The following is a 22,205-nucleotide window of genomic DNA, read 5'->3' on the forward strand; positions in this document are numbered from 1 at the left end:
CTTAAAGGATTTTTTGGTAATGAGTGTTCCAAATACTTTTATTTGAAAGAATTTTCTTCTTGTACTAAGTTTCTGTTTTATTTTAATCTATTTTAATTCTTCTTATCTTTTAATATTTACTTTTTGAGTCTAAATTTAGAGGAGGCAAACAAGCATATTCCTGCACAATGTAGAGATACGTTAAGTGCTGTGTGTGACAAATAAAAACCTTGAACCTTAAACTTAGTTAGGCTAGTTTTTACTCTCTTTTGTGACATCTCAAATAGAGGTCTTGCTCATTAAAATGTATTTCATTATATCCTGTTTTTGCCCAGAACAATATTTTATTTCTTTGAAGCAGCCATAGTGTAATAATATATTTAATTTATTTTTATCTTCCTTCTTTACATTTTATTCATTTCCTTCCATATTTTATTTCCTTGCTACCCTCTTTTCTCTCTGTTCTTGACTCTTGACAGAGTAATAAATCATTCAGTCCAGTTGAAGGAGCTCAGAGCACACTCACGTGGTCTCTATGACCTAGAAATACTATCAGCTTTCTTCTCCACATGGTTGACTCTTGACAGAGCTCTTTCACGTCAGCTCTGGCCCTGTGAGGTCAATTCTTATCTTCGAGAGACAATCTTGCTGTCTTTTCTACTGAGAAACACTGTATAAATCTGACAGCATATATATGCATGCAACAGATGAGTGCTTTGTGTGTTCATCATTAAGTGGGGGCGTTTATGGCATTGCAGTAACATTGATTAATTTCACTAGAAGAACGGCCCTTGAGAATGTCAGAATTCCATATACTGAGTTCACATTAAGCAATACGTTGAAGGCCTCAGAGATCATTCTGCACTCCACGCTCTTTGCATTGGCAGAAAAACCAACCATAAGGTTGTTTTTGTCCTCAAAGCTAAACATAGCGGTCCCGGTTTTAAACATGTCTTCAACATTGTGTGCAGTTTAGTTAGATTTTTAGGCAAAAAAAATATTTAGTTAAGTTTGGAAAACAATTGTTGTTTTGGGTTAAAATCATTACAATTGTGATGTTCTCTTTCTGGTTATGCATGTGACACACACAGTGATGTAGTTCTGCTTGTTCTATACAGTTAAAAAAAGGTGTGGTTTACTTTTATTAGACACAAACACCAGTCTCCTCGGCAAAAGTTCTGTGTTCGGCAAAAGTTCTGTCAGGCTGTTCTCATGAACCATTCATGCATATTGCTAGGGAAAGTAATGCACTGTAATTTGTATGTATTTCATGTACTTGTTACTGTAAGTCCCACATTGACTGCCGCTGATCCTCGTATAGGGAGGAGGTCGGGTTGGATGAGATGGGTCCCAAAGGACAGGGCTTTCAAGCTAGAGAACAGAGTTTTTTTCCCCAAAGAAGTGAAGTTGTCCCAGGAGTACAATTTAAGGTGACTGGTGTTTTAACCCAAACCATATTCTTTATTCTAATCTTGGTGCCTGAACTCAACCCTCATGTTGTCCTCGGGTCAAATCCAACCCATTTTCAAAGTTTCTATATCATAAATTTGGGTTTCTTTCAACCAAAATATAACATAACTGGCTCCAAAAAATTAAAATGGTTTCAAAACAGTAACGTCATACTGACAAAACTTTGACATAGCTACAGTAAACCTGTCTGTGATTATCCACTCTACAACTTCTGACCTTAACAATTAGTCAAAATAATTCATAATTTTTGCTTTTCTTAACTCAATATATGATGAAGCTTGTAGACCATGAATTCCAACAAGAAGGGTAAAACTAGTGGTAACAAGTCGGAATGAAGTTGGCTAACAAGATGTAACACAGAATTGATAATTTCATCGCTTGGCATCACCTTTTGTTGGCTAAACTTAACTGTACGACTTTAACTTAAACTTTGCTCTCATGTGACCTATTGCTGTCACATGTCCGGTTGGTCACCGTCATTTCGGAAAATAGGATTGTTTTGCATTAGTTTTCTGAAGATATCTTACAAACCCATTCATGAGAATGCTTTGGTTTGTTTGACCCATGCTACCTTTTTTGTTACGTAGTTTGGCGCTCTTATACTTCCTGTTATGCTTCTGTCATAATTATCACGGCCTCCAGAGGGAGCTTCCACCGGTAAACCGTTAGTATGGGTTGTAATTGCTGATTGTACAAACAACTGATGGAGTTGTTTTGGGGGGGAGGACAGTTTTGTAGATTTACATTTAAAATTAAAAGCAACAACTTGCAATAAAGTGACCAAGACAGTTAGGAACAATAGACCTTTAATGGCCGTACACTCTGTCCACTGAAGTGTGGCTGTGTAAAAAATGGTGTTTAAGTTTGTCTTGACGTCTTTCAACAAAATAATCAGGGCTGCACTAAAATTTAAATAACGTTCCTTAAAAATAGACAGTCAGATTACTTTGAGAAGTAGGATGTATGATAGCCTGCCCTTTGGTGGTGAGGGGGCTTTTTTTTACGTTAACCTGACTGCTTCAAAAAGTATAAAGTAATGTTTGTCTTTGTTTAATTTTTATAGAAATCAACATAGCCTACAGGAATCAAGTTCCTAAATGAAATGTTAATGTTTGGTTTACATAATATCACTGCACAGTTCTTTCCAGTTATGTGGCTAACTCTCTCATCCTGCTTAATAAAACACTGTGATCATTGGTACCCTAATGAGTGCCACCAGTAGTTAAATTACTACAGCATTAAACTCCAACTTAGCCTAATAAAGCAAATATAAAATGATTTTAATTACAGTGAGGTTACAGCTTTAGCATCAACTCCATTATTAACAGCAGAATGAAGACTGTTTCACATACAGAGGGATTATTTGAATGTGTATAACTCTGTATAGAGGTGGCGATTAGACCTCATCAAGGAAAGCCTCTTTCTTTAATGTCGGCCCATAAGAGTTGTGCAAAACTAGGTCTGAAAGAAGTAGTTTGTGTCAATTAGTGCAGTGTTAGTCTAGCTGTCCAGACCTTCCTCCACAGCGCAGCAAAGGAGGCTCTGGCTAGTCCACACAGCACTGGGACCGGACAAAGAGAGAAACGTGCCCAGGTTTAATGTAATTTCTTCAAACCAATCACAAACCAAAATCAATTTCCATTAACAGTTGAAGACATACCTTTTGAGATTTTTTATTTTCTGAAAATGCAACTGCAATTGTGAAATAGTGAAAACAATACTGCACAACACATCCAATGAAAGTAATTAGAAATCAGACAAAACTAAACATAAACAAGAGTTAGACCAATAATATTGTAACAAGAGTCTACGGTCATGCTTTGTGAGGCTAAAGCACAGCTGAGGCTGATGGGCATTCCATTAGTTGTACAGGTATCTGGTCACAAGCCAATGTATTGGACAAGTTGAAAACCTGACAACATGGTGACACTAGAGGAAAGATACTATTGATCCTGAGGGCAACACAAATGACTGTACAAAATTTTGTGGCATCCATCCAAGATATTTCAGTCTGAAACATGGTGATGGAGTGACTGACAGAATGACATTGCCAACCGCAGAGGAATGCCCATGGGTGTGGATAAAATGAATGGCTACAAGGAAACTAAATTCACAAAAAAACACATTCTACTTAATCAACAATCATATAACAGCTAGGCCTACAACAAATGCATAGATCAGGCTCCAAATGAGGGCATTTAGGGAGCAGATAAACAATGATTGGTCCCAGATCTCACAAATGGTGGATGTTACGATGCAGGCTGTTCTCACGAACCATCCGTACGTATAGCTACATAAAGAAAAGAATTGTAATTCAATGTATTCCACATATTTATTGCATAAAACACAGGGGTTTTTAGCGGGGCGGGGGGAGTTTGTGTCACCGGGGGTTGTTTGAACTACTCAAACCCTCCCCTGTATAAGGGCCTGACGTTGGTTGGCCTATGTGCTGCTGGTCTGATGTTCTGTAGATTTATGACAATCCAGTCCGGAGTCTGAGTTATGGGTTTATTACATCATTTGTTTGACATCTGAACTGGAACTGGCTTTCTGTTTGAAGGCCCATTTTGATTATGGTATAGTAAGTAAGTAAGTAAGTAAGTAAGTAAAAGTTTATTTACATAGCACCTTTCACAGGTATAGGGCCACAAAGTGCTTCACAACAAAAACATTTATATCATAAAAATACACACAATAAAAGCACAATAAAAGACAGTACATGATCATATCAACCCACAAGTAGCTAATTGAAAGCCTGAACAAATAAATTAGTCTTTAGTCTGCATTTGAAGGCATCAACAGAATCAGAAGAGCGCATAGACAGTGGAAGGTCACAACCTAGGGGCAACAGCCTGAAAAGATCGGTCACCTCTAGTGCGGTAGCGAGTGCGTGGAACCGTCAGCAGGTTCTGATCCACAGACCTCAGAGCACGCACAGGGGTATAACGCTGAATCAAGTCACTAATATAGAGGGGAGCCTGGCCATGTAAAGCTCTGAAAACTAGAACCAAAATTTTAAAATTTATCCTATAAGACACTGGTAGCCAATGAAGTTCTTTTAGGATTGGGGATATGTGAGACCTCCTGTTAGTACGTGTTAAAATTCTGGCTGCAGAGTTTTGTACTAATTGCAGTCGAGAGAGCTCCTTTTGGTTTAGGCATATAAATAAACTATTACAATAGTCTAACCGCAAAGACACAAAGGCATGTTTGATAAGTTCCAAATCATTTCTTGAAACTATATTTCTAAGTTTTGAGATTTTCCTTAATTGAAAAAAGCAGTTTCTTGTCAGCTGCTTGCAGTGCTGCACTAACGACATGTCTTTATCAAAGATAACTCCCAAATTTCTAAGACTTGGCTTAGCAGACTGACCTAAATCACTCAAGTATTTTTTAATCCCAGGGATTGCAACCTCAGGGGCAATGATCAATGTTTCTGTTTTGTCTGCATTTAGCTGCAGGGAGTTCTCACTTAACCATTTTTTAATTTCCACAAGACAATGGAGCAAGGAGTTTAACTTACAGATCTCTGATGGCTTGAAGCAACAGTAAAGTTGGATATCATCAGCAAATAGGTGAAAAGAAACATCATTGAACCTTTGTATGATCTTACCCAAAGGGATCAAATACAACAAGAATAGAACAGGGCCCAGAACAGAGCCTTGAGGCACTCCACAGAGCAAGTCTGCAGACTCAGACCTTATTTGGTTAGCTGTAACACTGAAACTACGCCCAGATAAATATGAAGTGAACCACTGCAGAACTGACCCTGACGGCCCCACTTGATCCCTTAATCTTTTCAGCAAAACCTGGTGGTCGACGGTGTCAAAGGCTGAAGACAGATCCAAGAGAACTAGAACAGTGTGTTTTCCATTGTCAGCTGACATCATAATGTCATTTGACACTTTCAGTAAGGCCGTTTCGGTAGAGTGTTGTTTACGAAACCCTGACTGGAATGGCTCATGGATGTTACTATTATCCAGGTGAAATGTCAACTGTTCGCAGACTACCTTCTCAATGATCTTGGATAAAAACGGGAGCTTAGAAATAGGCCGAAAACTATTCAAATCCGACGGGTCCAAACCTGCCTTTTTTAGCAACGGTTCCACTATAGCATGCTTAAAAGCATCTGGAAAAACGCCAGTAGACAGCGAGAGGTTAACCATTTTAGTTACACAAGGGCCAATTTCATCAAACACTTTTTTGAATAATCTGAATGGAATGACGTCAGATGAACAGGAAGATGGCTTCATCCTGGTCACCAATTCAGAAATATCAGAAATCGTCACAGTCCTAAAAGTGGACCACATGCTGGGGACTGGCTTAAAAACAGCAGTGGTACCACACGAATGGGAGGGGATTTTATCTTTAATCATTTTAATTTTATTAGTGAAAAAACCCAAAAGGCATTGCTGTCAGCTTCACAAAAAACAGGGATAACTGGGGCAGCAGGGCAAACAAGTGTATTGATCGTATCAAACAGCACTTTAGGATTTTTTTTATTTACTGTTATTAGTTGACGGATATAATCAGATCTGGCTTTTCCAACCGTCACATTATAGGACAACACAAGTTCTCTGAGATAAAGCCTGTGTACCTCAAGGCTAGTGGATTTCCACAGGCGTTCAGTCTTTCGACACAATCTCTATTTGTAGAGTAGATTATTACATTCCATCCTCATCTTTATAAATGTTCATATTCAGGGAAAGCGTGAGAGGCAAGCAGCATTGAGAAGTAACTAACATTCAAAGTCTAAAATGGCCATGAAATTTGACATTTTCTCTATTTTTCTCCAACACAAAAAAAGCCCCAACACTGAAAATGGTATTCAAAGCTCATAAGGTATTTATCCAGTATTGGTACATTATAATTATGCTTTCTATTGGAAAAAATACTGTGATGAATAATACATAATGAATCCAGCAATCATGTCAAGACTGCAATCACCCCCTGACAGTTAGCACAATGTTTATCCAACTTTAATGACTTGAGAACACTTTTCTGTTTGTCTTGTTTCGTGCAAATTATGCTCTATCAAAGTAGCAAAGAAATTCAAGAGATTCATGTGAAGTTAATAATTAATTATCAATGACCTTTTCAAAATGAAAATAAAGAAGTTGCTGAATGTAATGAAATAAAAAGAACTTTGCCTTGTTTGAATCACTACACTTCCACACCAGCTGTGAAAGCCTTTTTTAATCGCTGATGTATTTACTCAGCTTATATTAGAATCTTGAAGCACCTGCTACTCAGTAACCTAATCTACACTCATTTTATATTTTCTGTGGCTTGTATACACAACTGCAACTAAATTTATTGAGGTATATTGTGAGAGAGAGACACAAACAGAGAGAAAAAACTTTTTAACAAAACTTAGAAGAATCAGTTGTTTAGCCGATAAGAACATGGTTTGGGAACCGGAGCGTCGCCAGTTCAAGTATTTGCACAGAGTTCAAAGTACGGAGAGTGGACTGGTAGCTGTAGAGGTGCCAGTTGACCAATGGATACTGCCCTTGAGCAAGGCACCAAACTGCTCAGTGCAACCCCTCACTCTGACATCGCTCCATTAGTGAATATATAAGGTCTTGTTCGTGTATGCGTGTAATGGTAACAACAGTGTAAAAATGTAATTTCCCCTTGGGGATTATTAATGTATATCTTCTTCAGTACAGTATTATGACGGAAACATAATTTTGTACGTGTACGTATGCTTAAACCTGACCTCACAGAAAAACATAGTGTTCCACAGGTGTAAGAATGACAGCGTAGTGGTTGGATATTTACAGAAGGAGACTTGAGGCAGACTTGAGACTTGGTGTCGAGGCTTCCATGCATGTGTCAAGAAATCCCAGAGGTTTTCCATGAAGCGCGTATCAAGGCTTTGTACGTTTTAGGCAAATGACGCCATTGATGACATCCAAACCCTTACTGCCTGTCCACACCACATGACTGTTTTACAAAGGGGTTAGAATCTACCCAGTTTAATTACACATCCATGAGCTACACAAGTAAATTCCCCACCCACTGCCCAGTTAAACCACTGCTACTATTTAGTTTTGCCCCTGCTGCTAATACTATGTTATGACCAAGAGGGATTGATTTACACACACAAGTTTCATGAAGTTTCATCTTGCCATCACTACTGAGGACCACGGCAGAATGTGGCCTTGACGACACCAGCGCTACATAGATGGAAACTGGCAGCCTTTTATAGCCTGCCATTGATATTACCTCAACCCTACCACAGCACAAGGGAAGGAATAACTGGAATTTTCTTAGCATAAACAACCATACAAACTGCAACAAACACAAATACATTTCTACTTCCCTTCTGTTTCTTGTCTCAATTTATTTTACATTATGTTACCCAGTGCGATCAAACATATTTAGCTTGAACAACTTATCTAAGTACGTAAACAACCCTTCACTAATTGAAACATGGTATTTCCTGGAACCTTTAAAATGGGGCTCAACAACCTGGGGGAGTATTTTAACCCAAACACACAGGGGAGGAGATACAACAGAGGTGAGTGACTTGAACACAAACATTTTACTATTACAAAATCAGCGACAGTTCACCTGCATTCAATTAATCAGATTATACTTCTCAGTAGTGATGGTGAGATGAAGTATTGCAGCTTTTCAGCAAAGTGGTTCACAAAAAGGTTCAGGTCTCGAGGCCTAATTTGCTCACAATACCACCTGTAGGTCAAGGAGTGTAAAACACACATGTTACAGATACAGTGATTTGTGATTCACTGTATCAGAGACGGTTTTAATAATAATTTATGGTCTTTTGTTTGTTTATTTGACAAATGTTCTTATTGTTGTTATTATCATTATTGTTATTTTGTTGTCTTTATACTGTCTTTCTTTTATCTATTTTTTAATTTCTTTTTTCTTGCTAAAACTGCTGCTGGAATTTTCAATTTCCTTGCGGGAGTCATCCCAAAAGGATCAATAAAGAGAAGTTTAAGTCTAAGTCTAAGTCTTTGGACTGAAATTTTGCGCCAGTAAAGACTAAGAAATAACAAAGAAAAAATCAAATTCCACATAACACATTTATATCAATATAGTGTGTATTTTCTGGTGGAAATAAAATTAACAAAACTGTGTCAGAGACAGATTTTCCTTGAAAGGAATGTGGCTATCAAATGTGTGTAAAATAATGCTTTTGGGTCATAGTATAATACGAGCAGGAGGGGCAATATTAGTAGGTATTATAGTATTCTAAAAATGGATAGGTGCAGTTAAACGAGGGAGTTGGCGGTGAATGTGCACATGTATGGTGATGTATAGATGTCATTAATGACGAAATATGTCCAAAACGAAGCCTCAAGCCACGCTTCATGGAAAATTGCCGGGATTTCTTGATACACGCTTGGAAGCCTTGGCACAGAACGTAACATCACTTCTTAGTGTTGCATGTAAGGACAATGGAAACAGTTTACATTCAGGAGCAAAACAGGGTGATGTGCTTACACTGCTGTGAGAAGTCTTAAACACCTTGACTACACCAGCTGCATATCTAAAGCTTCAGCAGTGCAGCAGAAGCAGCTTAAGCCATCAGTCTGTGTCTACACCGGATGCCTTCAGCCACAATACCACTGTGCACTACAAGAGTTTATGCACAACTCAGTACAAAACAGTACAAAAAACACATGCCTTTGGTGTGGAAGACCTGGGTTTGATTTCCACTGCGATACATAAACCAATGTGTCCCTGAGCAAGACACTTAACCCCTAGTTGCTCCAGGGGCATGTGACCTCTGACACATACTGTATATAGCAATTGTAAGTTGCTTTGGATAAAAGCGCTAGATGACATTAATCAGCTGTTAAATAATGCGTTAGTTGTGTAAACTGGAAGAAAAATATTCCAATCCCATTCACGGATTGGAATATCAAAGGATCAACATTTTTTTGCAGCAGAACCAGAGACATGGTATTTATTCTTACTGGACTAGATATCTGAGTCAGGGACCTGTGTCACGTGATGAGAGGTGGTCAAATATGGGGAGAAATATTATAACCCCTGTCCTTGTTCAGAGATCATTTCTGCAGTCATTTGTGAATGGCCTTCTTGATCTTTCCCCAGATCTCCACTAATTCCTGACCAATGACCCCTTTCCAGTCGATGCTGCGACCAGTAACAGACAGCTGACGTGCTTTTAAGTCTTTTTACCCAGAGTCTTTGCTTTTTCACCAATGGATTTCACTGCTAATACAAGTGATGGAATTCCCCCTTCCACCATGAAGGGCTCTGTTCAGCTGTCATTTATCACCACGTCTTAAAGCTTTGTAAAGTGCATCATTTTTGGTATTAATGAACGTCCGTTACATTCAAGCCATTGTCAAATGAGTTGCTACAAAGCTAATTAAGACTATCAGCCCCACACAACTCTCTCTGTATTTCTCGGTATGGCTGTGTTAAAAAGATTGTGTTTTCTAGTGACTTTCCCGCGCAGAAGCTCAAGTGAAGATATTACCTCTTCTGAAGAGTCCCTGTTTTGTTAATGCTCCGTGTCCTCCGAAAGACTTGTATCATGTGGAGGCGCTGACTGATTTGTTATTACTTAGAATTGGGGGCGGAAGAAACTATGCACTATAGCTTTAAGCTTAATTTATGGTCATACATGGGGCAGTGCTCCGGGCACAAGGTTTGCGCGACATATGTCCCCACGGCTGTCGTTTGAAGCGCTAAGGCTCCGCAAGCTGTCACCACAGACCTCCTAGTGTACAGACCACAAGGAAATCATTAGTCTTAAATAAGTGGTCAGAAATGGACACCATGCTAGGAAAAGAAGAAACATTTTGCTGGATTGTGGAAAAACAAGAGATGGTTTTGTCAGTTGAAAAAAGGCTTGATGGAAAGAGTGTTCTTACAGTATTACAGGCAGACAGCCATATCCATTTGGAGATAAACAGTCATGTTAAGGATTACAGTAGATGCATGTAATGTTTCGCGGTACGTTGATGTTTATCATGGATGTGATTTCTACTGTTGCTAGGCAGCCTGCTTCCCTTTACTTCATCTCTCTTCTTCTCTACTACTTCTTGCTTATTTACAGATTATTCTGTAAACCTTCTGGTGTTTTAGAGAATACTGCAACGAGCAATGCGTTGAGCATAAACATCTAGGTGCATGCTCGTAACGCACGCCAGACACGGTTGGTCGCACAATGTGATACAACGCTTTATCATGCGACAAGGTCCTGTATTTAGGTCACGTCACGACACCTAAAAAAGAAGGTCCTAGGATATGATCAAAAGCTCCTGCTAAGTTATTATAATAATAATAATGATGATGATGATGATGATGATGATGATGATGATGATGATGATAATAATAATAGCTGAGCACATCAGGGTGTCCACAGGGTCTTTAAAAGCATACATTTTCAAAATCTAAATGTTAGGCCTTTAAAAGTCTTAAATTCGCTGAAGTGTTGTATTTTAGGTCTTAAATTATTTTAAGCAGGTATTAATTGCGACAGTGCTACCTCTAATGTTCAGTTTTTTTTATTCAGTAGTTATTTCTTTCGCTAGTCATACTATAATTTTGTTGTATTAAGACAAATGAGACCCAACATGCAATTTATATTGCAGATAATCAGCTTTTGTGTTATTGCCGTGAGTCTCTTCCTCATAAACAGATTTTATTCTTCTTCTGCTATGGGAAAGTGTAAGTTTAGCAATACTTTGCTTGAAGAAAAAAAAAATTAATGGCTTAGTTATGTTGTAAGAAAGGTCTTAAATTTAATTCGTAATGGTCTTAAAACTATCTAAAAAAAGTCTTCAATTTGACTTGGTGAAACCTGCAGAGACTGTGGTAAGTGGATCTTATGTTTATAATTATCTCAGATACTGGTGGTGTGTTTGCTTCGCGTTTCATAGACACACCGTGAGAGTAAAAGCTAACAGCTGTGTAAAATGCATCAGTCAGCTGGAGGCTTTTCCGAACCTCCATAGTCACGGTTTACATTGACTGTTTTTCCATTTGAAGAACAAGGCATTAGGCTGTCACTCTGAAACTAAAGCGCCCAGGGATGAACACAGCAGTGAGACAATATGATCCCACAAAAACATCCCAGGGGAGACAAACACACTGCAAGAAAGACAAAATGACTTTTTGGGGTTATACCATAATGCCACTTATCTCTGCCATTAAACAGTAAGTAGACACGAAAGGGGAGAAAACAAAGTGAAATAAACTGACTCTAATGGTAAAACACCACATTGCAATGACATATACATCCGATTAAAAATAATCTGCCTGTGGTTTTCTAGGTGCGGTGTTTGTCTCTGTGATTGTAGATGTTGTATCATCAATACGTTTACATTTCAGTATTCCTCACTGTTTTTCTTCATTAGTCTTTATCGCTCCACTTCCCGTACAAATCCCCAAAGCAAAGAATACACACGTCCAGAGAAGTGCTATCTCCACTGCTAACAAACTGACCTACTCTCCTTATAATGCTTTCCACCCTCATTTATACACACACACCTCTTTCCGACCCATATTTATGTCCCATATCTCGTAGTTCCACCTCTAATATATATATTTTTTTTCTTCATCAAATTACATTAACTTGTTTTATAAACTTTTTTGCCAGTTATTAAATTTTCAAACACCTGATTCAACCACTAAACCAAGCTACTAAGAAGCTTGGTGCTGTGTGACAAAAGTAAATGCACCTAAAGTGACTATACGTATTTCTGAAACTGTCATTTTTTAAATATAATAATCGTAAATGATTTGTAACAGTAATCGAGAGTAACAGTGAAAAGAGGCTATTGTTATGTCGTCTTTATTAGTGCCGTTGCTCAGGTCCAGTTCTTCCTGCAAAGTTGCATAATTTACGGCAGGTACAGAGCATGCATTCTGATTGGTCATAGGTTTATCCTTAACACTGGTAAAGCCTGTTAGTGTGTAAAGCCAGGAAGGCAACAGGAGATGTCTTTAGGGACCGTTCGGTATTTATGAAATGACCCTCACCAGGTCATGTCTTTTTATTCTTTGAAGGGAGGGTCACCCAAACAAATGTAGCCTGGGGGGATCATTCATCAAAACAGCAAAATTTCAAAGTGGCTTGTTTGGTGCATATTCTTCCATGCATGCACTCAGTCTCCGCCCACATTGCTGGTAGATGGGTCTGACCCATGCAGAGTTTTCAAGGGGGGCAGGGCGAGCACGGTGGCTGCAACGGGTAATTGCATTGTTTAGAAAACCAGTGGAATAATTACGTCTGGCACGACCAGATTTTACAAAACAACTAAATGGTGGTAGTTAATAAATCTAATTTCATATACTGCTTTAATAGAAAAAAAAATACTACCTGGTTGATGATGGGAGCAGCAGAACGCAAAAAAAGAAAATAACTGTTTCACTAGTCCGGACATCTTGCCATGCCAACGTTGTAATAAAGGTTTCCTAAATGCCGTGTAGGCCTATATAACTTTGCTGTCAGTTTACTAATTGTGCGTTTTGTGTATCCACTTTGTTTAAATGGCAAAGTGCAGAGGCCTCATTCACCTGTTTGGAGCTGGCTGGTGAATGTGACGGTGCTGCTACACCGCAACCCTTTCTTTGGATCTACTTATCGCCATAGATCACTTTTTTTTCTTTTTTTCTTTGGATTACTGCAAAATAAAGATCTTTTATTCTCAACATTTTATGGTGTGATTTTGCATTGTTTCTGCGTTGAAGAGGCATCTCAAAAGACTGTAGGTCGAACACTGATTGTTCAGTTATGTTTGAAATGAATTTAAGTGCCGGGGCATTCTGCCACCTTCTGTCTATTGCGTTCCAAGACAGCCGTGCCACGATTGGATTTCATGAGGGCGAATTGTTACATAAATTGTTACAATGTAATTTAAAGTCTGCTTTAAAAATGAACACATTTATTTAGCATGTTTGTTTTGTCCACATCTGCTCGTGCTGTGTTCCCCAAGTGGTAGGACAGGTCTCAGCCGCTACAAAGAGTTTTTTCTTTCTTTTTTTTTGCATGAATGTCAAACTCCGCCTATGCCCCTAGTGGTCACTAGCAAAGATTCTTAGGCAAATGTGATTTCTGGCATCAATATCTACATATTTACTCAGGTGAATACTGCTTTGTTTTATTTCATGTGAAATAATAGTTTACTAGAGGAGTAACTTAGTATTTGAAATAATGCAGGAAGTGTGCATTTAGTTTCTATATTGTTTCCAAAACAATGTTAGTGAGTAAATCTACTGAAATGGCCACCGTAACAGTGGAGTGTGATGTGGAAAAGTAGAAGGCAGAGGTTAAGTTGTGTATTTCATGGTTGTAAAAAAAAACAACAACAATGGCTATCTATAAGGCATCAATAAATCTTTGGGGAGGGTCATGCCTTTATCCAAATAACTTTGGTTTTATTGAAGAAAAAGGGTCAGGTCCACTATGACAAAACATCCCAAAACTCATCCGGTGGCCCCTTAAATAATGAACATTCCTTATATAGGCTAGGCCTAATTGTATTTTAATGTAAGTTAAGAAGTTATCTGTTGTAGCTATATGGCTGGGGTAGGGCTATCACTGAAAAGAAGGAAATTAAATGAAGAACAACTAAATGCTAAAAGGGAAATTGAAGCGTCCGTGGGTTTCATGAAATGAGCTATATGAATCAAAGTTATTATAACGAGAGTTGCTACAACAAACTCTTAATGCTCTGGCTTGTGACACAGTGACAGTGGTAATGTTTCCAGGTTTAACTCGAGATACATCCAAAGTAGGCTATGTTTCCGTATGAAATGCAACTTATTATTTTTTGGAAATGAATGATTTTCTGTCTAAGCAAAACTTGCAAAACATGTTGCAACTATATGACCTGCCAGTAACGCTAAATAATTAATCTACAGTGGGTAATAAAGCAGGTGTGGTTAAAAACACTACCGCTTTTGTCCAAAGCGGCCGCTGGAATCAAGAAACTGAAAGTTACATATAGCCACTTTAATGTTGTTGTTATGTTATGTATGCCTTCCCTAAATGTCTGCTAAATATAAAGCTGTGAAATTGGTGTAGTTAATATAACAAATATATCAGACCTCTAACCAAAAAAACATTCATAAATAATGAAATCTGATATAAAACTGGACTATTAGCTAGATTAGTAGATTTTGTTTTATTAAGATGCTCAAATCTAATCACTTATCTACAACACACTTGGAGAAACTACTAATTGATTTGGTAATGTGCTCTATACATGTGGTTTTACATGTATAGAGTCATGTGAAAATCTAACTTGAAGTGTTCAGAATAATTAAGTTACCATGCTTCCCTTTTAGTTTCTGTGGGAAACTACCCATGAAATAGACAAGGGTTCTCCAGAGACCCTGTCTTCACTGTAGAGAAGATTAACACATTATCTGGATGGAGATGTACATGACTGGGGGCAAATTGCAGAGGGTTTGATGGAAACTGCAAACTGTGAAATGATTTTTGCGCAGTCTCATCAATGTTTATGGTGTTGAAAATGTGAGCAGTGACATTCGGTGTGATGGTGTGCCGATAGAAAAAGGAGGCAGCTCACTGGAACAAAGCCATGTTTATCAGTTCTAACTCTTGTCTCACCTGCATCTGTAGTGACATGTTAGCTGTCACAGTCAGAGAGGTTTGGAACACATGTACCATATGTAAAATTATTTTAAATAAGGAAACAATTGTACACTAAGCTTAGAAAATGCACAGTAGAATGTAAGCTTTGGTGATCGGTTCGGTTCAGTGTTTAGTTACTGTATATATTTTATCTTTTTTACTTATTTGAACATTGGTTTTGAATGTGTGAGTTTTTTGCTGATCAAACAACATCTAAATGTATTCTTTTATTGGTGGAATGAAAAATGGTAACTTAAACTTAATGGAAATTTGAGTTAGTAATCAAGGTTGCTCCTTTCTTTCATATTATTCCCTGTTGTGTTTGCACACTGTTAGTATTGAGCAGATGTGTCAGGGCCTGTTCTGTTATAGTCATTAGAAGATTCTTGCTGCGAGACTTAAATATTGCCAGAGCTTATATAATGCATCACAATAAGCATAAAGCTTCTCTTTTATTGGTATGTATTTTGCCCTGGTTGAGTGCTTTAATATCTGCCTGCAAATTACTGCATGTTAGGCTCTGTGGAACTGACAGAAAGATGAGATGGACAAACAGTCAATAGACAAATACTAATATAAAAAAAAAGCAATTAAGTGCAGGGGATGTTAAACACTCAGGATCTCAGAAGGTGAAAGTTGAATATGTACACTTATAAGTGACATTTTAATTGTGCAGATAACCATGCCCCCCAGAGTGCTGTGTACCTTACCAAACAATAGAAAGTCCAAAAATATAAAAGCAACTTAAACATCTGCCACAATCAAATCTTTGTCATTGTCTCAAAATCCAGTAATCCCTGACAAAAACCATAAACTATATAGCACCAGAGACATCAGAATAAATTATAATTGAATAATCCTTCTTCCCTTCTCTTTCAGGCTTTAAGTTAGCAAAGTTTAACAGATCAGAATTAAGCAGCCCTTCCCATTTTTGTTCATCTGTAGGCAGCACCGGCACATTTCAGGGCTTTATCAAGCCATTTCATGGAAAATTAACTCTCAGGTTATCATAATTTGTACAGTACAAAAGGAAATAGAACTCACTTTCCACTTCACCCAAATCATACAGCACACACTATCAGTTTCCCCCCTGAATATGTTTAACTATCCCTTGATGGCCAGATGAAGAATACCAGCTCTCAACTGCAACTGAAGATATTTGGCTTCTGGATAAATGAGGTATGACATTACGCTATTTAAATCTGTTTTCTTCTCTGTGGTTGTTAGCTGTTATTTCAGCGCAAATTGTGATAAATGGCAACGCGCCCCTATACCTCCCAATTGGGACAGCTAGCTAGACTGTCGGTCCAATCTGCCTTTTTTGTTGCATGAATAAATAACTTTTGAACAAGCACATGTTCCACCGAAATAAGTTCCTTCCAGAGGCTACTTAGCTTAGCGCCGCCCAAGACGATTGTGATTGATTTGAAAGAAATGCCAATAAACCAGGGAACGTTTTTATCCAATCCTGGAATGCTGTGTGGACGAGCCATACCCTCCCCCGCAGCACTGTGGTGGAGGAAGGTTTGGTACTGCGAGACTAAGTATAGTACCTCAGCTACACAGACATTTTCCAAAGGAATACAGTAAGGGATGTGTAATAATATAAGGAAAATAGGCTTTGCACTGCAACATCTCACTGTTGGAAAGTAAAATCAACTAAAGTCAAGTAATGTTTACATGCATCATAGTACACACATTCTGTTTTGGAGGAAATTGTAGAATTTTCCATGTCGATATCTCTTTCACAACAGGGGGCTCTGTCACATTGAATGCAGTACCACTGCTATTACTGTTTGCCCATGGACAAACAAGTTACACAGCCAGATCTATAATGAGATGACAATATGTATGTATAGATTTGTCCTGGATCGAGGAACACAGCAAGTGGTCTAAGGCATGTTGAGTGCATTGCAGTCCAGAATTTCTTCTTTTTAGCTGGCATATATCGGGAATGTGGAGCATGAAGCATTATAAATACTTTTCATTTACAATACAGGAAAAAGGAATTTGGTGCGGGATTCAAGGACGGAACTACAGTAAGGAACAGTATTTACAATAATGAGGCTATAGTAGAAACGGATCAATAAAACACAATACAGTTAACACCAACAACACCGCAAACTGCCACCAAATGACCATAAAGATGAATCAACATCTCTGTTGTATTAAGGCCTAGTTACACCAGAAAGTGGTCCAGCAAAATACATCTGCGTCTCCTGGAAATATGTGGCTCTTTAAGCTTGTTTACGTAGAGATAACAGGATTATAAGACCAATTCCCGTAGCTAGCAACCTTCTCGCATTGCCAGACCTTCCTCCAAAACGCTGAGAAGGGTCTGGCTAGTCCACACAGCATTCTGGGATGGGAGAAAAACCTGCTCTGGTTTATTGCCCATTTTTTTTAAACCACTCACAATTGTCTTAGGCGGTGCAAAGCCTCACACACAATGATGATGCCTCTGCAAAATAGCCTTGGGAAGGAACTTGTTTTGGTGGAACATTCAAAACCTTTAAAAGTTGTTTTAGTCGGCTAACAGAAAACTTCGACTGGACAATCAGTCTAGCCAGCTGTCTGGATTTACCCTGCAGAGTTCTGAGGAGCTGTTAACCATAGTCCTCAGCAATCGACCCAGAATTTAGAATGCCAACAGAAGGCAGAAGGTGATGGGCATCCGGCTGAAAATGAGGGCCATTTGGATTTGGATCTTTTGCCGGCAACAGAGCAATCCCAAAAATGAAATGTCCTGGATATAGACTACTGGTGACCTAACCTCTAACAAACTAGGCAGCCAGGATGAGCTCTAGTCAGTCACAAAAGCTCTCTAAGCGTATTATTTCCTTGACTCCTGTCATCTCATAATTGCAAAGCATTCCCCCAGATTCTTCTCTGACAGAGGGGTTAAATAAAGGTGGACCTCTACCTTTATTTTGGACTCTCAGGTTCTCTGTTTCGTTAAAGGTCAGCACTGTCAAGGCGGCTTGCTATTTGTCACGCGCACATATTTGGTTGTCAAAGTTCACCATTGTCCCCATGGCAGATTATACATGTTGTGCATACAATTATGCACAATCCCTTAAAGTGTGTTTGTGTTTTCATATTTATATTTACATTCAGTTTATTCATTTGCAATTACTGTCTTGCACTATTTTATATTACCTTATTTCACATTTTAGTCTTATGTTTTGTCCCTATATTTTAACTTGCACTACTTTTGTCTTATAGATTCTCAGTTAGTTGTTAACTTATGTAGCATTCTTGGAGGGAGCCTGAGACCCAAGAGACAACTGCTTCTGTAATTGGTTTCCATTTGACAATAAATAACTCAAATTTAACTAAATTGTGTTATTTTCTATTGTAATTAATGAATTTTTCAGTTTTAAAGGCTGGTGTGACTGGGTGTTAACACTGATTTTTTTTTTTTTGTGTATAATTTGAAATGTTAGTGTACAGTGTGTGTGTTCATTTAATCAGACTGTTAAATCTGTATAATGTAAGGCATCCCTAAAACTAACTCAAACTCTTCCCTTTTATTTGACCGGACTGACTTATTTATGGTGTGCTGTTTGAATTTGATTGCGCCCAGTAACACCTCTTTCTCTCAAGCTTCCTCTTCATCTTGCCCTTTCTCAATAAAGACTACAACTTGAAGAATGCTGGGAGCTGTAATGACTGCAGGGACTTAGTGGCCCTCTCTACTTTGCTGCTCTTTGGAGAAGCCTAAATGTCCTTTCAAAGACCAGCTAAGGATGGCAGTGATTTTTTTTTTTTTTTTGTCTGAAAGGCATGAAGGTATTCCCTGGGTGAATGTGCAGACTATAGGCATTTTGTAATATGATGATGAATTGTATGCACAATCCCTAAAAAAAGGCAGGGAATATTGCGTTTTAAGGAAAATTAATGAAAAGAAGTATGAATTCAAAAGAAATTGGATGGAAAGAAGAAGTGCCACTGGTGATAAGTGAGTGAAGGGAATGCCTTTTTGTGAGAGAACAAAGTGTTTTATAAATCAGCCCATCCATTTTCAGTCACTTATCTGGTTAGGACTTAAGAGAGTGGTCCATGCCTGCTATTCCCTTTTTTTTATTTTTTCTAGGAGAAATTTAAAAGAATGTGTGCGATATGTGACGTGTGGGGGGTAAATAGAGAAGCTCCCAAATTCTCATTAGCCTTTTACAGAATTTTGATCATCCGTTTGACAATCATCATGTTTTCGTATTGTTTTTGGGGTTTGAGTTTCTAACATTTGGCGTGAATGCAGTGCTGCCTGCTCACAGCAGCACCAGGTGCAGCACGCAGAGACAAAATGAGTTTTTTTTGTTTTGAAACAATCGCCTGTCAAATATGGTCTCAAAACTATTAATACCAGCAGTGATTCAAATTAAAGTTAGGTATTCTAGCCAGCACATCTTCAATATACAAATGATGACATCAAGTTTATCTCTATTTATCTTTATTATTATTATATAAAAAAATTTAAAAAATTAAAAAAATGTAAATGCTCACAAGCAAATTATATCATTTCACATGCGCAATATCACTCTTTGCACACCAATTCTCTCTCTCACTCTATATCTATAGCTCTACATATTAATATATATATATATATATATATATATAAACAAAGCAGCGCACCCCCAGAGCAAGCAGAGGGCAAACACGCTCTAGCAGGTAAACTTAGCTCAAGAACTTGATTTCTGCTCGTCTGAATGACTGAGTTTTTACATTTTGGGGTTGCAAACGGATTGTACCGGCATAAGAACTGCTCTTCTTTCTTTATTAACAATGTAGCGCATGATAGCGGCGAAATAAAGGATTGTATAAGTGCCTCTCAACCATTCTGTTGTTGGGATATGTGCGTTGCTTTTTAAGTGTCAGTAAATCCTTGCCGATTGTTGAATTGGTGCGCAAAGAGTAATATCTGTAATGTCTTCTCTTTTCCATGTTAAAAACATAACCTTACATTAGTTGTTTTCTTGAGTTCCCGGTGCTGGTTTGGCTCAGTATTTACGTCATGCAGTAATCCTACTGAATTTCTTTTAGTAATTGATTCATTTTTAGAAACACGTTTGAAAACTTCTCCAAACTTGTCTCTTTTTTTTATTCTCTAGACCAACCAACCTGTCACTATTTATACAGAAGACTTATTATTCTCAGTTGTGATTTCTGTCTGCCATTACTGCTCCAGGCTGTTAAAACAGTCTCAGAAAAAAGTTGCTTGAACAGAGTGGGGAAACTGTTTTCTTTAATTACAGTGGTAACAATGTGATCTCACTTCTGACTGCACTCCACCACTACAGGCACAGGGAAAGTCCTCAAGAGAATAGCAGGAGCCATGCCGTTGTTATCCTATAGTAATTCAGCTTGAATAACACCACTGACACCTTAAGTGTTACCAAAATACCCTAGACTCAAAGAGGATTTTTTTTTTGCCATAGCATATGTGTATCCTGCCAAGGATATGGCCATCTACTGTGTGAGTGATTCCCACAGGCCCTGTCCCATTAACCTATCCCATCATGGGGAAGTCTGTAAAGCTGCTAATGTGTATTTAGCTGTAGGCTGTTTGAAATAAACATGTGCTCCTGCTATTTTTGTCTCTTTCTCCTGAGAAAGAAAAATAGACCTTCGTTAACTAAAGGAATGCATTGACACATAAATGTCCGTAGAGCTAAAATGATGCAGTGCAGCTGTTTGTGCAAATTACCAGTAACATGTATGAGTACAGGATGTGTATCATATGATATTGCATATTGCATGTACGGTTTTCATCTTGATTTTCATCATTTTGTTTTATAAATGAAGGCCATTAGCTGAAGTATCTGGTAGAGTAACTTCAGTTACACTGTAATTACCAAGCCTGACCTTTGTACATCTCATTTGAAAGAACCCCAACAGTTGATTTGAAGAGAATCTGTGATTAATGAAAGCATCGCTCTGCAGCACAAACGATGGCAATTTAACACATCCAGTCTTGACTAGCTAGCCTCTATCCTCTGTTCAGATCTCCGCAATTAGTTCCTGTTGAAAATCAAAGGAAAATTCATTCTGCATCAGTATTGCATGGCTTTGCATCAGACAATGTTTTGGCTTCACTTGATGGCATCTGTGGAGCACATCATCCAACCTTTATGAGGCCTAAAAAAATGATGGTCTTTCGTTGATAATGAGGTAAATCCCTTCCTTGTGTAAAACTATTAAGCGGCTCTCACTGAGGGAAACACTAAATTATAGACAAAAAGCTTGATTTGGGTGATTATGTGTGAGCAAGGCATTCAAAATATGCTCAATCAAAAGTGAAGCAATGATCATCAGTGCATGGATCAAACAGTGTATTGATGGGCGTAGACGTTGTTCATAATCATTATAAGCAACATTATCTTTAAACCACATTGTATCCCTGCACTGAATAATGACGTGTTGAAGTCCATGTTGATAATACATGCAGCACTGAGTATGTTTACATGCACACCAATATTTCACTATTATTCCGAATATGAGTGCAGTAGGATATTACTAATAAGCCCTTTTTCTGAATTTTCTGATTAAGATGTGGGACATTCCAATATTATTTGGGTTTTAGAGGCATTCTTTGGACATGTATACCGCACATTCAGAATATGCGTCTCAATCAGGGTTTTTAACGCAGTTTACACCCTCTTGCTTTTTTACGGTGTATCGTCAGCTCTGTGTGTTGCTATGGTTGCAAACCAACCATCCAACAGTTTGCAAGGCTGCAGACCCGATACGGAGAAACACAGCTACTTTTAAACATAATCAAAGACTTGGATATCAACAAGTTTTTGGTAGGGATGCAACAATACAATTGTTTTCTGTCACAATACCGATGCCTGGGCTTTGTGTATGTGGACCCGATACTGATCCGATACCATTGTTAAATTAATAATAAACTGTAAACCTTCTGCCTTTATACAGTACCTTCCTACCACCATGTGGAAGAGACTAAAGGCCCCACACTGGATGTGCTTGATTAAATTGGTCGTATTGTACTTTACGGTAAACTCAACTCTTCTAGCATGCGACACGCGTGCTGTTGATGAATGACGTAGGATGTGCTGCAACGAAGAGAAGAGGGAAAAAAAGGGAAAAGAAGGATCGGCCCTTAGATCTGTTAAAA

At 38.2% G+C, this 22,205-nt stretch overlaps 1 long non-coding RNA gene across 1 annotated transcript; it reads right to left on the bottom strand.

Moving 5' to 3' along the window:
• Positions 1-5,460: 5,460 nt before the first annotated feature.
• On the bottom strand, positions 5,461-21,567 carry LOC116669699 (uncharacterized). The gene is made up of 3 exons (XR_004326839.1): positions 21,519-21,567; positions 18,708-18,712; positions 5,461-5,471 (listed from the first exon to the last, which is right to left on the bottom strand). It is a non-coding gene; the product is annotated as an uncharacterized LOC116669699 (long non-coding RNA).
• Positions 21,568-22,205: the final 638 nt, after the last annotated feature.

Source organism: Etheostoma spectabile, chromosome 2 (genome assembly GCF_008692095.1).
Source record: "Etheostoma spectabile isolate EspeVRDwgs_2016 chromosome 2, UIUC_Espe_1.0, whole genome shotgun sequence".
Taxonomy (NCBI): domain Eukaryota; kingdom Metazoa; phylum Chordata; class Actinopteri; order Perciformes; family Percidae; genus Etheostoma; species Etheostoma spectabile.